General features: G+C 52.2%; 1 protein-coding gene across 4 annotated transcripts in view; it reads left to right on the top strand.

Moving 5' to 3' along the window:
- The first annotated feature begins 14673 nt into the window (after window positions 1–14673).
- COL6A2 (collagen type VI alpha 2 chain) overlaps window positions 14674–16490 on the top strand; it is a 31056-nt gene continuing 29239 nt past the window's right edge. For 3 of the 4 annotated variants that reach the window (XM_059887750.1, XM_059887768.1, XM_059887782.1), the window contains exon 1: window positions 14674–14751. The gene's annotated coding sequence lies outside the window, so the exon portion shown is untranslated. 4 annotated transcript variants of the gene reach the window in all.

Below are 16490 nucleotides of genomic sequence, written 5' to 3' on the forward strand. Positions count from 1 at the left end.
CACCCTGGCAGGGTTCTCCAGCCTGGCCAGTCCCTTCAGACACTCTGCCGCTTCCCCAAGTTTGGAAAGGTGCCCAAGGCTGGTCAGCTGCTTCCCCACCAAGTTCCAGGGTGGGTGAGGATTAGCCCTCTGCAGGAGGGTTGTCCACTCCTGCCAGACAGAAAAAGTGACTTCCATACCCCTCCCACCTCTTCGGCTATGTCCACGCATGTGTGGAGGACTAAGTGTATGGAATAACTGAGTGGAGGGAGGGGTTGTAGGGACACAGCGCTGGTCTCTCTCAACCTCATCCACGTAACGAGGAAAGGCCTGCTCGATGGGGTTAACCATCCCCTGGGGCCCTGCAAGGGGAGGTCGGTGGCAGCTGCAGCCTGAGCCCCTCCCGGCCGGTGAGGCCCTGGTCTGAGGGAAACTCGATAGGGCTCGTTTGGCATTTCAGAAAAGCCCACACCCGCAATCACCCTGAGCCCTGGAACCAGGACTCTCTTGAAGTCCCTTCCAACTTGCAAATCCATCCCAATCGCCGCCCACAGAGCCGCCCACCCGCAATGTAGGTCTGCAGGACTTCACTCGGCTCCTTCGTTCTGTGTCTTAAGGCTGTTAATCCTCAGACAAGCTGGTTCTGTTTAGGGCTTGATTTGTCAGACAATTGAGAATTTTCTTCCTGCCAGAAAGGGGTTCCATCAAAGGGCAGGGACCCTTCTCTGTGGCTGATATCTCCTCCTGAGAGTCAGCCATGGACCAGGGAGGGGCCAGAAGGCCTCCAGAGTGGACTCACATTGGGGGAGGGGTCTGCAAGCACCAGGAGAACGCTCATCCCCGGGAAACCCCGCAGGGCCCCAGGTTGGTGCTGTTACACCACCAGCCTTCCTAATTTCTCAGAGCAGCAGCACACTTGGGGATGGGCATGAGTCCCTGCGTCCTGACTCCATGGGGTGAGAGGACTGGGGGTGCTGTGAAGTGGGTGTCCCTCCAGGTGGACCCTGAGGTTCCTTCCAGGCAGGGGACGCTCCATGTATGACTTGCAGGCTGCGCTCTGTGCCCAGGGCCCTTCTGCCTCCTGAGCCTCCCTGTGTTGGTAGTAGACATCTAAGCAGCAGCAGTCTGACTGACTCAGTGTCCAGGCTCTGGGTATAAGTCTCCCCAGGTCAGCTGTGGCCCCAGACCTCACACTCCAGCTCTGGGGAGGAGCCAGGTCCCCTCCCAAGCCCTATGGTGTCCTCTCCCCTCTAACCACAGCATCTGCTTCGGCACAATCCCGCCAGTCCAGAGGCACCAGGACACAGCTGGGCGGGAGGAGCAGGGAGTGAGCGGGCACCATGGAGGGGGACTGCCATCCAGTAAGGTGCTGACCCCACAGCAGATGCAGTAGAGGAACAGCCAGAGAAGCAGAGTGAGCCTAGGCAGGAAGCAGTCACCATGCCAGCGGGAGAATGAGGAACACATGGGAGGAACCCTCCCAGGCTCGCTGCCAGCGTGAGTGCCATTTCTAACAATGTGAGAACAGGGCTCGTCAGGACAGATGCTGGGTGTTGCTAGAAGCACTCAGCTTGTCTCCTCCTCTTCATATGGGACACTCAGATGTGTTCCCTGGGTTCTGCTGGACCGTTTTCCCATGACTGTGCCAACCAGCACACATGTGCACTCAGTGGTGACTTGGGGAAGACACCTGAGGGGCCAAGCTACAGACCAGCAGTGTCCTGACCCTGGTACCCTGCAGAGTCCCTTACACGTGTGGGATGGCTCCCTGCCAAGAGTGCTAGGAAGAGCCCCAAGACAGAGGAACAGCCACAGCTCAGGTGACCCCGAGGCCTGGTCAGCGTCACACGGCACAGCTGGGACTCTGCAGTCATGCCCATTGTGACCCGTCACTTGTGTGCCTGGGCCCCAGCGTCCTGACCACCGTCATCGCAGACCAGCCAGAGGCAGTGATCTCCCGGACGGATGGGCCAGCACAGGACTGCTCTTCATCTCAGAAAGAGAGATGGGTCCAGCCACACAGGGAAGTCAGGCTCAGACACACCAGCACCGAAGTGGAAAACAGACAAATGAAAGATAAACCACTAAGACAAAAAGCTGATTGCCTGAAAAGATCAATACATTTGATAAAACTCTACCTATACTGATTTTTAAAAAGAGGGACATCACAAATTATCAACATCAGAATGAAAGAGAAGACACCACTACAGATCCAAAAGACACTAGACAGACAATAAGGAACAATAAAGACAAGTGATGGTGAGAGACTAGAGAAGTATCAGCAGAGTTCCACCAAGCTGTCAACACAATGGGAATCACAGTTAGAAGACCCTGGGCTTGCAGGTTTCAGATTTGTTGTTGTTGTTTTTTTTTCTTTTTTTTTTTTTCAGATTTGTTTTATCCCTGGTTCTTAAGTAATAATGTAAAGAGTTCTTCTCTCTCTACTTCAGTTTCAAAAAAAAAGAAAGAAGAAAAAAAAATAACAATGACCATCATTATGCCATTTAATTTGGACAACTTATATGAAACTAATTCATTGACAGACACAAAATTTTCTAAACTAACTCGAGAAGAAACAGTCCTATATTTATTAAGGAAATTGATTTCTCTATCTGAGAGGGATTCACTGAAGAATTCTATCAACCATTTAAGAAAGAAGAGGCATCAATCCTATATAAACTCTTCCAAAATACAGAGGAAAGGGAACACTTCACAACTCATTTTATGAGGCCAGCATTACCCTGATACCAAAACCAGACAAAGGTATTAAACGGAAAGCACAGAGCAACATCTCTGATGAATACAGAGCCTTAGAAACTGAACCTACCAACTTCCAAAACCATGACCAAGTGGGATTTAACCCAAAATGCAATTTGGAGTTAAGATTTTAAAAAATCAGACAATATAACAGAATAACAGTGATGCACATATTTGATCTCTTCAATAAACACAGAAAATATATTTGGCAAAATATGATACATGTTTAAGAAAACACACTAAGAAAACTGGGAACTGAAGGTAACTTAGGCTCAAATGGTAGAGAATCCACCTGCAATGCAGGAGACCCAGTTCAACCCTTAGGTCAGGAAGATCCCCTGGAGAAGGAATGGCTACCCACTCCAGTATGGTTGCCTAGAGAAGTCCATGGACAGAGGAGTCTGGCAGGTTACAGTCCAGGGTGGCCCTAAGAGTCAGACATGAGTGAGTGACTAATACTTTCACTTTTCTCAACCTAATAAAGAACATCATCAACAATAACCAAAATTCAGTTCAGTTCAGTCACTCAGTCATGTCCAACTCTTTGTGACCCCATGAACCACAGCACACCAGGCCTCCCTGTCCATCACCAACTCCCAGAGTCCACCCAAACCCATGTCCATTGAGTCGGTGATGCCATCCAACCATCTCATCCCCTGTTGTCCCCTTCTCCTCCTGCCCCCAATCTTTCCCAGAATCAGGGTCTTTTCAAATGAGTCAGCTCTTTGCATAAGGTGGCCAAAGTATTTGCATTTCAGCTTCAGCATCAGTCCTTCCAATGAATATTCAGGACTGATCTCCTTTAGGATGGACTGGTTGGACCTCCTTGCAGTGCAAGGGACTCTCAAGAGTCTTCTCCAATACCACAGTTCAAAAGCATCAATTCTTCGGTGCTCAGCTTTCTTTATAGTCCAATTCTCACATCTATACATGACTACTGGAAAAACCTTGACTAGACAGACCTTTGTTGGCAAAGTAATGTCTCTGCTTTTTAATATGCTGTCCAGTTTGGTCATAACTTTCCTTCCAAGGAGTAAGCGTCTTTTAATTTCATGGCTGCAATCACCATCTGCAGTGATTTCGGAGCCCAGAAAAATAGTCAGCCACTGTTTCTACTGTTTCCCCATCTATTTGCCATGAAGTGATGGGACCAGATGCCATGATCTTAGTTTTCTGAATGTTGAGCTTTAAGCCACCTTTTTCACTCTCCTCTTTCACTTTCATCAAGAGGCTCTTTAGTTCTTCTTCACTTTTTGCCATAACCAAAATTACTCCTCAGCTAAGATCATATTTAATATGAAAACAGAAGGCTGTCTCTAAACTCGGGAATGCAGTCAGAGTGTCCCCTCTCACTGCTGCTACGGGACATTGGCCGGGGGGTTTCACTAGTGCACAAAGGTGAGAGAGGGAAACAAGAGAAACCTAGATCGGAAAGAAGTAAGACTGTCTATTCACAGACAACCACAGACTGGTTCCAAATAGGAAAAGGAGTACATCAAGGCTGTATATTGTCACCCTGCTTATTTAACTTATATGCAGAGTACATCATGAGAAATGCTGGGCTGGAAGAAGCCCAAGCTGGAATCAAGATTGCTGGGAGAAATATCAATAACCCCAGATATGCAGATGACACCACCCTTATGGCAGAAAGTGAAGAGGAACTGAAAAGCCTCTTGATGAAAGTGAAAGAGGAGAGTGAAAAAGTTAGCTTAAAGCTCAACATTCAGAAAACTAAGATCATGGCATCTGGTCCCATCACTTCATGGGAAATAGATGGGGAAACAGTGGAAACAGTGTCAGACTTTATTTTTGGGGGCTCCAAAATCACTGCAGATGGTGATTGCAGCCATGAAATTAAAAGATGCTTACTCCTTGGAAGGAAAGTTATGACCAACCTAGATAGCATATTCAAAAGCAGAGACATTACTTTGCCAACAAAGGTCCATCTAGTCAAGGCTATGGTTTTTCCAGTAGTCGTGTATGTACATGAGAGTTGGACTGTGAAGAAAGCTGAGCGCCGAAGAATTGACGCTTTTGAACTGTGGTGCTGGAGAAGACTCTTGAGAGTCCCTTGGACGGCAAGGAGATCCAGCCAGTCCATCCTAAAGGAGCTCCGTCCTGGGTGTTCATTGGAAGGAATGATGCTAAAGCTGAAACTCCAGTACTTTGGCCACCTTATACAAAGAGTTGACTCATTGGAAAAGACTCTGATGCTGGGAGGGATTGGGGGCAGGAGGAGAAGGGGACGACAGAGGATGAGATGGCTGGATGGCATCACCGACTCGATGGACGAGAGTCTGAGTGAACTCCAGGAGTTGATGATGGACAGGGAGGCCTGGCGTGCTGCGATTCATGGGGTCGCAAAGAGTCAGACACGACTGAGCGACTGAACTGAACTGAACTGACTATGTACTTAGAAAATTCTATGAAATCTACCAAAAAAAAAAAAACCCTGCAAGAACTAATGAGTGAATTTAGCAAGGCACAGGATCTATATACAAAAGTAAATTATAAGGCAGGACTTCAGGAATGATGGAGTGAGCACCTCTGTGAATTCACACCTTCATACAAGCAATGAAGTAACTGACAAAAGTAGCTAAATTAACTTTTTCTGAGCTCTGGAGATTAGCCAAAGGATTATAACAATCTGAAGAGCTTATTCAAGAAAAACTACTGTACTTTGGTAAGAATAAACTACTGAAACATGCTGTGACATGAATGAACCTCAGAAACATTGTGCCGAATGACAGAAGCCAGACACAAGTGTCCACGTGTTATATGTTCCATTGTTTGTTCGTTTGCACTGCGAAGCGTATGGGATCTAGTTCCCTGACCAGGGATTGAACCTGTTCCCACTGAATTGGGAGCACAGAGTCTTAATCACTGGACCACCAGGGAAATCCCTATATGATTCCTTTTATATGAAACCCTCAGAAAAGGCAAATCCATACAGATGAGTAGACTAGCGGTTTCCTGGGGCTGAGGTGGGAAAGGGTTGACTGTAAATGAGCCTGAGGGCTCTTGTTCAAATGATGAAAAAGTTCGAAAACTGATTTGTGTTGATTATTACACCACTTGGCAAATTTATTGAAAATCATTGAATTGCACACCATTGAATAGGATGAATTTTGTTATGTAAAATACACCTCAATTAATCTGTTTTTTGTTTAAGCTACCCATAGTCTTTGCTATTATCTCAGTTCAACAGCTAGAATGCTGGACCTTCAAAAGAACAGCAGCCTTGGTAAATATGCCACACTCTCAACTGGGTCACTTAGAAAGTTATGTTCTAAAAGTAAGGAAGAAGTGGTAATAATATACCATTCTTCACAAAGGCATAAACCTAGATTTGAATTACATCAGTTCCTGATTAGAAAAAGGTAATCTGTCCCTAAACTAACTTCCCACTAAAATAAAATTAAATCCTATAAAAAGGAAGATAATATTAAGAAGAATCTCTACAATCTTTCACAAATAACGTCCAGCATTTAATAAAAAATCACCAGGTTAGTCAAGAGACAAGACTATATGGGGAAAGAAAAAACAGATCCACAAGTGGGTCTGGTTTCAGAGTTATCATATGTTAACTTTAAATGTGATTAATATCTCATATTATTAATATTGAGATATTATTATTTTTTCCCATAAAATGAAAGATGAGATAGCCAACTGAGTAAGAGAACTGTAATCTAGAAATTGAAGATAAAATGGAAATTCCAAAAATTAAATAAACAATGACTAATAGTAAGAACTCAGTGGAGGGATTAACAATGATTAGACACAGTGGAAGAGAAGATAAAATAATTGGAAAGTTGAAAATGATCAATAGGAAATGGTCAAGACTGAAGGACAAATGAGAAATGGAAAATACAGAAAAAAGCATAAGAGATAAATGCAAATGATGAAAATATCTAACATACGTGAAACTCAAGGCCCAGATGGAGAAAAAAGACAGAATAGGGCAGAGGCAGTATGTGAAGAGATAACAGTCAAGAATTTTCTAAAACTGATAACAGGCATATACTACAAGTCCAAACAAGGAATCCACATATGCCAACCAGGATAAATGCAAAGACCAGCACTCCTAGGTATGTCACAGGAAAACAGCTATAAACCCAAGACAGAACATCGTAGAAGCAACCAGAGAAGAAAGGCACAGTATCTTCAAAGGAACCACAGAAGGAAGGACTTCCCGCAAGTCTGGAAGCCTGAGGTCGACGCCTATCTTCTCTGTCATCTAGCTGAGAGGGAATTCTGCCTAGGAAACAGCCTTCAAAACTGAAGGCTAAATAAAACATTGCAGAGACGAGTGAGAACTGACAAGATGTATTACCACCAGACGTACACTAAACTAAATATTAAGAGAACGACGATGGGCAGTGTCTGAAGCGTCCCCTGTGGAACCTGGCAGTGATTCTCTCCCGTCAGGCATTGCAGGGTGGGCTGAGAGGAAGGTCTGTTTGCTCTTCTCTGTCCTGTTGCACCTTTTGAATTTTGCACAATGAACAGGTGTTATCTGCTCCAAAATAAATAAATAATGTTATAAACATTCAGTGTCAAACATTAGTCAAAATTTTTTAATTACTAAAATCGAAAAGGCCGTGGAAATGAAACACGACTGATAAGGGCACTCCTGCACATGGGCACACTCCCATCACACATTCCATGTGGCTCGTGCAGGGACGGAGGCCTCGAAGAAGAAAAGTCCCAGCCCCCCAGGCCCCCTGCCCTCTCTCTCCCTCCAGTCTGAGGGTGAGTGAGGAACACGTGGTTAGCACTCCAACATGAGTGCACCCATCATGAGTGTCGTTCATCTTCACTCACATGGCAAGGCCTTTGAGAACAGAGGCTGTAACTTTCTAAGATACAAGCCCCTGAAATGGTCAGCACTTGCCTGGGGAGAGAGCATGATGGGGCCAAACGGGATGGAGGCCACATGGGAGAGGGCCTCAGTTGTGGTGGGAGCATCGACCAACCACCGTCACAGAACCTCTGTACCTCTTCCCACACCTCCATTCTTGAGTCATAGTAGTCCTTCGTCTTGCTTTGACCAAAAACATGTGCAAAGTGATGCAGTTCTTCTGAAATGTGGTGTTGGAGAAGACTCTTGAGAGTCCCTTGGACTCTTGAGTCAAGGAGACTCAACCAGTCCATCCTAAAGGAGATCAGTCCTGGGTGTTCATTGGAAGGACTGATGTTGAAGCTGAAACTCCAGTACTTTGGCCACCTGCTGCAAAGAGCTGACTCATTTGAAAAGACCCTGATGCTGGGAAAGATTGAGGGCAGCAGGAGAAGGGGACGACAGAGGATGAGGATGGTTGGATGGCATCATTGACTCGATGGACATGGGTTTGGGTGGACTCCAGGAGTTGGTGATGGACAGGGAGGCCTGGTGTGCTGTGGTTCATGGGGTTGCAAAGAGTCGGACACGACTGAGCGACTGAACTGAACAGATGCAGTGTGATTTCTGAGCCCAGGTCTCAAGAATCTCTGCAGCTTCTGGTCTCATTCTGTTGCAACCCTGCCATCACATCAACAGGTCTGAGTTTCTAGAGAGGCCACAGCACGGAAAGTCATGACCCTGGCCAACAGACAACTCCGAAGGACTTCTAAGCGATCCCATCCTGGATCCAAAGGCGGTGGTACTGGTGGTGGGGGTGATGGTGGTAGTGAAGGTCGTGGTGGTGATGGGGTGGTGGTAAAGGTGGTAGTGAAGGTCATGGTGGTGATGGGGTGGTGGTAAAGGTGGTAGTGAAGGTGTTGGCTGGTAGTCATGGCAGGAGTTTGGTGGGGGGGTGATGGTGGTCACAGTAGTGGTGTGACCCCTCTGGACCTCCTGCTGCTGCTGCCACCAAGTCACTTCAGTCGTGTCCCACTCTGTACGACCCCATAAACGGCAGCCCACCAGGCTCCCCCGTCCCTGGGATTCTCCAGGCGAGAACACTGGAGTGGGTTGCCATTTCCTTCTCCAATGCAGGAAAGTGAAAAGTGAAAGTCAAGTCGTTCAGTCGAGTCCGACTCTTCGAGACCCCATGGACTGCAGCCTACCAGGTTCCTCCACCCATGGGATTTTCCAGGCAAGAGTACTGGAGTGGGGTGCCATCGCCTTCTCCTCTGGACCTCCTAAGTCATCGTAAAAAGACTAAACTTTATTTCACATGGTTTTTGTATAATTTTTTGTGTCCCAGTTCTTTGAAAATCTGTGATGCCTTTGGAATTACTTATTCCTTTGAGAATACCATGAAACTTGTGGGTCCTCTTTCCTGGAAAATGTGCATGGGACAGTTTTGCTCAGACTTTGGGGGTCTGGTGACCTGGCCCTTAAGGCAGACCCACAGTGAGAATCCCTGTGGTGTGGCTGCCTGGCCATCCCATACCCCAACCATCCAGGCCAGCCCTGGCATCCCAGAGTGGCCTTCCAGAACCAGCAGAAGTTGAGTTGCATGACATTCTGGGCCCTTTCAGTTGAGGACAGTACGGCTGGTCAGGAGGAGGCATAAACATTTTGAGGCATTTTGTAAACTAATTCCACGTAGTTTACAAGTACCCAGAGGTGGTGGAGGGGAAAAACCACCGCTGCTGGGGAGATTAGATGTTCAAGACCTAGAACCTTCTTCCCCTAACCACCCTCCCTGTGAGCACCAGTCTCTTGACTTCGAGGCTCTCACAACACAGGATCCATTAGTCAGATGTGTGAAGGGAGCACTCAGGATGCTATCGTCAGCCTGGCTTCACTCCCTAAGACATGACCAGACATGCAGGAGAGGTAAAGACCCCTCAGGAGCATCACGTGGCTGGGTCGAGTCCTCAGGAGCATCACGTGGCTGGGTCGAGTCCACCGGGCACTCACAGCGCCTTTCCACTCACCCGCCAGCACAAGTCCCCTGACCCTCCTGCCACCCTGTGCCCTGGCCCCTCGCAGGCCCCTCACCGGGGCTCACCGTTGTTCTGGCTCCCCCCAGAAAGGTGGATGGTGGTCCATGCTGAGCTGTCACAGCGCCCAGGGGTTGTCATCAATACAAGCACCCCACCGCCCAGCCCCGCTAAGATGGTCCAGACTAGTGAGTGGCTTTGGCTTAAAACCATGAAAGCTGAGGCTCTCCCGCTGACTTGGGATCCGAGCTGACACACTGCCTCTCAGCATCACTGCTGATGGCAGGTCTTGTTTCTGTGTGTCTCCCTGGAGAGTGGGAGTTAACTCTGTCAGCCCTGAGAGCGAGCAAAGGAAAATGTGAGTCCTCACACATCTTCTGAACGCATTTCTGAGGCTGTGAGAGCCCCGCCCGCCACCCAGAATGGTCCCACCAGAGGCCCTGAACATGAGAAAGCCGCAGAGGGTTTGTCCATACGGAAGCACTTAAGGCCTCCCTGGGCCTGAGAACGTGTGGGCAGAGGAGGAAATGGCCAGCAGGGCCCGCAGCCAAGCACGGCTCCCTCCCCCACTGAGAGCACACATGTGTCTCCTGGAGTCACTGGTCCCAGTCCTCGGAGTGTCTGCGCTGCTGAGGCCTGGGACCAGGCTGTCCACACCCTTCGTGCTGCTTGTCTCCACACCCTTCCCCACAGATTAGAGTGGCCCTGGCACCTGGCTTCCTCCTGGAAACTCTCGGGACCGAGAGCCCCCAGCCTCTGACTGAGCCAGGCCCTTCACGGATGCTGCCTGGACCAGGGGCCATCTCAGTGCAGACAGCTGCCCAGGGCCAAGGGCCGACTTGAGTGCCCCCTTCTGCACCTCAGAATCCTGAGGGAACAGTGGTGCAGGAGCAAGGGGACAGCATGACTGGAGCTCCCCGGGGGGAGCAACTCCCACCCCCACCCACTGTCAGCCTGCAAATGGGACTAACGAGTGGGGAGCAGACATTGCCCAGCTGCAATTCTAGGCTGTCGGGATGGCCCCCTCCCACATCCCAGCTCTGACAAGGGGAGGCTCCTTGGGCTCAAGGATCAGAGAGGCTGAATAAAGCCAAAGCAGGAGGTCCTGCCAGCGGGTGTCTGGTTTCACTGCTGTGGTCTGAGATCTGTAACACACCTTGCAGAATCCCCCACCCCCACAGCCAAGGTGGGCTGGACGCAGCGGGCAACCCTAAGGGTCTCAGTCCCATGAATCTCCACGGAATATCCAGGCCCTGCAATGCCTGCACTTCTGAGGTTCAGGGATTCACTGATTCAGCAGCCATTCCCCATGCTGAAGCCCGGCACTGCCCTGCAGGTGGAGGGCTCAGGAGACCACCCTCAACTCCAAGGCTGAGGTTCTCTTTCCAGGAAGGTTATGTCCACTCTCAGACCTGTTTCCTTGGCAGCGAGGGCAGGAGGGTATGGACAACAGGTGTCAGAAGCTGCACAGAGGTACTGCCTGGCGGGGAGCTCCGCCTCGAGAAGTAGGAAGCCGTTGAGAGACTGATGATGTCATCACTGCCTGGACAGGCAAACAGAGCAGCAAGCACAGCTGGCCTTGCACTGATGGCTCCCTCCACGGAGGAAGCGGGGGACGCAGTGTCCCAGGAGGCTGCAAGTGCCTGGCACCCCTGATGGCGGGCCCCCCAGGGCAGAGAGCTGCAAGACTGGGCTGCTCCCCATGCTCGGGAGTCAGGAAGCATTTCTCTAAAGGTGAGTTTCGTCCACAGACACACAACCTCGCTCCAGAGCCCAGGGCCTGCCCACAGCCCAGGGGGCACCTGCCCACTGACACCTCCAATACCACAGGTCCAAGTGCAGGGCCAATGGCCCAGGCCTGCTGCACAGACATTCCTGCTCCCTGACGCCCTCAATTTCTGCTTTATTGATTATGCCAAAGCCTTTGACTGTGTGGATCACAATAAATTGTGGAAAATTCTGAAAGAGATGGAAATACCAGACCACCTGACCTGTCTCTTGAGAAACCTGTATGCAGGTCAGGAAGCAATAGTTAGAACAGGACATGGAACAACAGACTGGTTCCAAAGAGGAAAAGAAGTACATCAAGGCTGCATATTGTCACCCTGCTTATTTAACTTCTATGCAGAGTACATCATGAGAAACGCTGGGCTGGAAGAAGCACAAGCTGGAATCAAGATTGCTAGGAGAAATATCAATAACCTCAGATATGCCGATGACACCACCCTTATGGCAGAAAGTGAAGAACTAAACAGCCTCTTGATGAAAGTGAAAGAGGAGAGTGAAAAAGTTGACTTAAATCTCAACATTCAGAAAACAAAGATCATGGCATCTGGTCCCATCACTTCATGGCAAATAGATGGGGAAACAGTGGAAACAGTGGCTGACTTTATTTTGGGGGGCTCCAAAATCACTGCAGATGGTGATTGTAGCCATGAATTTAAAAGACGCTTACTCCTTGGAAGAAAACTTATGACCAACCTAGACAGCATATTAAAAAGCAGAGACATTACTTTGTCAACAAAGGTCCATCTAGTCAAAGCTACGGTTTTTCCAGTAGTCATGTACAGATGTGAGAGTTGGACTATAAAGAAAGCTGAGCACTGAAGAATTGATGCTTTTGAACTGTGGTGTTGGAGAAGACTCTTAAGAGTCCCTTGGACCGCAAGGAGATCCAACTAGTCCATCCTAAAGGAGATCAGTCCTGGGTGTTCATTGGAAGGACTCATGTTGAAGCTGAAATGCAAATACTTTGGCCACCTGATGCGAAGAGCTGACTCATTTGCAAAGACCCTGATGCTGGGAAAGATTGAGAGCAGGAGGAGAAATGGACGACAGAGGATGAGATGGTTGGATGGCATCACTGACTCAATGGACATGGGTTTGTGTAGACTCCGGGAGTTGGTGATGGACAGGGAGGCCTGGTGTGCTGCGGTTCATAGGGTCACAAAGAGTTGGACACGACAGAGCAACTGAACTGAATTGAACTGACGCCCTCAAAGCTGCCCTCCGTCTGAGTCACCCAACACATGGGGTCGAGTGATACGCCTAAGAGTGGAAGATGCTGCCTCCAGAGCCCAAGTGGCCTGCCAGGCCCGTGCTTCTGCCTTGGAAGGGGACACAAGGCACAGCAACTTGTCCTTCACTTTGGGGACATCTGGGCATGCCCTGGCAACCAGCCCCTACAAGTGGCATGAAGGGAAGCTCCCTGTATTTCACAGGGCTCCTCTCCCACCTCCAGGGCACACATGTCTTAAGGCCCCCTGCCCACTAGCCTCCTGGCCCATCCTGACCAGTGTGAGATGACCTCAGTGTGAGGGGCCTGTCCTGTCCTGGGGGGATGTCCAACATCAGGACAGAGGGGAGAGTTGGCACCGCCCTGAGGCCAAACCGTAAATGAGCACTGTTGTGCCCCCACATGACTGCAAACTGTTTCTGAGCCTCTTTTGGTAATTGGGATGGAAAAGAACGTGATCACTGACCAACGGCCTCACTAACCCATGACAAGGGTGTTGCACCTGGCACAGCCTGGGGCCTGTCTGTTCCTCCCTCCGCCTTCTACCAGGGAGGCTTCAGCGCTTCCTTCCTGCTAACCATGGGCCAGCATTTTCTCCAGGCCTCTGTGAGTCATCCCAGAATTGAGTCTGTCCTGTGACCTCAAGACTGCTGGGAGATTAAATCCTGCGTTCCAAGACGGTACCTCCGAGTCCAGCTTTCCTGCTTCTCTAATCTTCTGTCCTGGCTTCTGGGTAGTATACGCATGCGAAGTTGCTTCAGTCGTGTCCAACTCTTTGCGACTCTATGGACTATGGCCCACCAGGCTCCACTGTCTAAGGAATTCTCCAGGCAAGAATACTGGAATGGGTTGCCATCTCCTTCTCCCGCCCAGGGATCGACCTGTGTCTCTTGCATCTCCCGCATTAGCAGGCGAGTTCTTTCACCCCTAGCGTCACCTGGGAAGCCCTTCTGGGTCAAGGACCCACAAATCCAGCCCAGGACTACAGTCAGCACCTGTGGGCTCCCTCGCCACTCCTGACACTTGGCCTCTTTCCTTCTGACCAGGCCTGCATGTCCCCATCCAGGTTCAGTGTCTCAGCGTCACTCCGCCTGGGCCTGACAGTCACAGACCAGCAATGGCCAAGCAGACACCTTCCACGGCCTGGCCCGCTTCAAGGGTGCTGGTGAGGCGCCCTGTCCCTGAGCCAGGGACCTCGCCCCCAGTCCCTTCTGCATCCCTCCTCCAGAAGGAGCACTGGTCCTAGGGAGTGGCAACCCCCACCACAGCCCTACCTGGGACCTCTTCTGACTCTGCTCAGGCAGGGACATCACAGAAATCCCAGGGCCCAGTCCCAAGAGCAGCTCCGGGGTTCTCACAGGGTAACGGTCTGCCAGTTCCTTAGGCCCTCCTCTCCACCCAGAGAGCCTGAGGCTCCCGCTATCCTGGCCATCCTTGCCCCTCCTGGCTGGCCCTTCACCTCTGGGTGGCGGAGACCCCAACGCAAGACACACATTGTGATCCATGGGTCACAGAGCTGCGTGTCCCTGAGCGAGGAACGAGACCCCAGCCTGCCGGTTCTGAGCAAGGGGGACTTGGGAAGGAGACGCCTGGCGGGAGGACTCTGCAGCCTCCCAGGGCCATTCCTCCGAGGGCCGAGTGAGTGGTGAGTAAGGTGCCCCAGGCCCGGTAGTAGACACTCCAGGTCGCCAGGAAATGGGGGAGTGCGCAGCAAGCAGGGAGGTGGGCAGGTGTCCAGTCGGAGCAGCATCCAAGAACAGGGAGGGGTCCTGACTTAGCAGGGACCGCAGAGGGGCCTCTCTTCCGCACCCTTGCCCCCTGGGGTCCCTTCCCGCCCCCCACCCGCACCCCTGTCCCCTCGGGTCGCCTCCCGGCCCCGCCCTGCCGCCATCCACGTGGCCGCAGCGCCGCCCGGTGGCCGCCGTCTGGCCACGGAGGGGCGGGGGCGCGGAGCAGTTGCCCGGGGCGCCGGGCGGTGGACGGGACGAGGCGGGGCGGGGGCGGGGTCTGGCGGCGGCCCTTCCCGCCGCCCCTCCCTCTGCCCACTCGGCGCCGTCTTGCGCGGTCAGGACCCGGAGCCTCTTCGCTCCGGACGAGTCCGACGAGGGCGCCCGAAGCACGGTCAGGTAAGGCCACTGGCAGCTCAGTGCCGCGCAGCGGGGACGCGGGAAGTTGGGTCTTGCCCGGTGGGGTCCGCCCCCGCCGCGGTGCTCCCACTTGCACTGCCGGCCTCGCTTGGAGCCCCCGGGTACGCTCCTGGGGCGCCTCGCGCGGGGACCCATCCGGCTGCCCCCTTCTCTCCTGGGCAGAGCCGGGTCCCCTTTCGGGGCGCCGTGCTGGGGCTCCGGGCGCCTGCCATCTACGCCCGGTCCCCCATCTGCATCCTGACCCCTGGCCGTTCCTGGAAGGTTCGGTCCTGTGTCTCGTGCCTGGGGACATCTCTAGAGTTTGAGTAGCCCAACTCACTCCCATGGGATGACTCCCCCCCAACACGAAACTGGGTACGGAGTGTCCAGGGTTGCTGGCCCCCCTCCTCGGCTCAGCTGAGAGGGAGCGGTTGTCCCTCCTCCCCAGAAAGACTCGTCCCTAGAATGAGGTCCGAGGGGCCAGCTTCCCTGCAGTGGGCCTCAGGGGAGGAGGGGTCCCTGACTTTCCGATGGAGAGCAGGGGAAGGGGAGTCACACTCACACCCCGCCTACCCAGGAGCCAGCAGGAGCCCAGCCTGCCCCATTCCTCTGAGGCTGGAGGTGTCCACTGAGCATCTGCCCCCGACCCGAGAGTCTGCTGAGGGAGACTGAGGGGAGCGCGGGGGGCAGGGCGGGTGCTGACTATGCTGGGCGGCTCCCCTTATGGGCCGGCCCCACACCCGCCCGGATCCTCAGGATCCACCCCAGCAGAGCCAGGGACAGGGCCCAGCACCCTCTGGGGTGGTGAGGGGAGGTCTGCCGCTGGGAATAACTGCTGATACCAGTAAGGACGACTGAAAACAGCAGGATGCCACCCCTGTGTGCCTGCCATCCTGCCCAGGGCCCCCAAACATCCTCCCCTGCACCTAGGAAGGAAGCTGACGGCTCCCACACCCCTAGGCCACCCAGCTGTCCCCAAGGAAAGGCTCTTCACTTGCAGATTGACACCCAAAAAGAAGGAGGCTTGAGGTCCACACATTTCCCTGGGTTTAGTTTCCAGTAAAGGAGCTCTGGCCTGGAGGCCCTCATAGCAGGGTTTATTCCCTGCCTGCCTCTGTCTGCCTCACCAGGGCCAGGAGGCCTGATGGGTATTTGGGGCTCCCAGGAAGGAGGGAAGTGGTCTGCTTCCTCCTGTAGCTTGGAGGCAGGAGGTGGGGTGGGAAGAGGGCCTGGGCCCTGGGGCATAGGTGACTGGAGGGGCTAGACATAAGGGGCAGAGATGTGTCCATTCGGCCAGACGTGGGTCTCAATGGACCTCTGAAATACTCTGGCCACTGCAAAGCTGCCACCCTGGGCTGATGAAAGTGACCTGGGGGCAGGGCTGTGAAGACCGCAGCAGGTTGGGGGCAGTTGTTGGGCCCGTCCAAGGTGGAAGCTATAGGCAAGGCAACATACAAGAGACCAGGCTCCAGCTGCTGGGTCACCTGGTCAGGCAGGGCACATCCACACCCAGTGGACTCTGCATTGCCAGCCAGCACGGGTGGCTCTGTTGTGCAGTGGACCTGCCTGAGGTCCCTCAGGTCAGTCGAGCTCCCTGGAATGGGCCAGTGCCTGGGAGAAGGAGCAGGACCCAGGGGTCTTCCCAGGCCTCAGCAGAGGGTGTGGGCTGAGCCTGCCCTCCTCTCCATTGCCATTTTCTCATCTGTAGGACAGGGTCTCCAGGTACAGAGTGGAGGGAG

This window comes from Bos taurus, chromosome 1, assembly GCF_002263795.3.
Source record: "Bos taurus isolate L1 Dominette 01449 registration number 42190680 breed Hereford chromosome 1, ARS-UCD2.0, whole genome shotgun sequence".
Lineage (NCBI taxonomy): Eukaryota > Metazoa > Chordata > Mammalia > Artiodactyla > Bovidae > Bos > Bos taurus.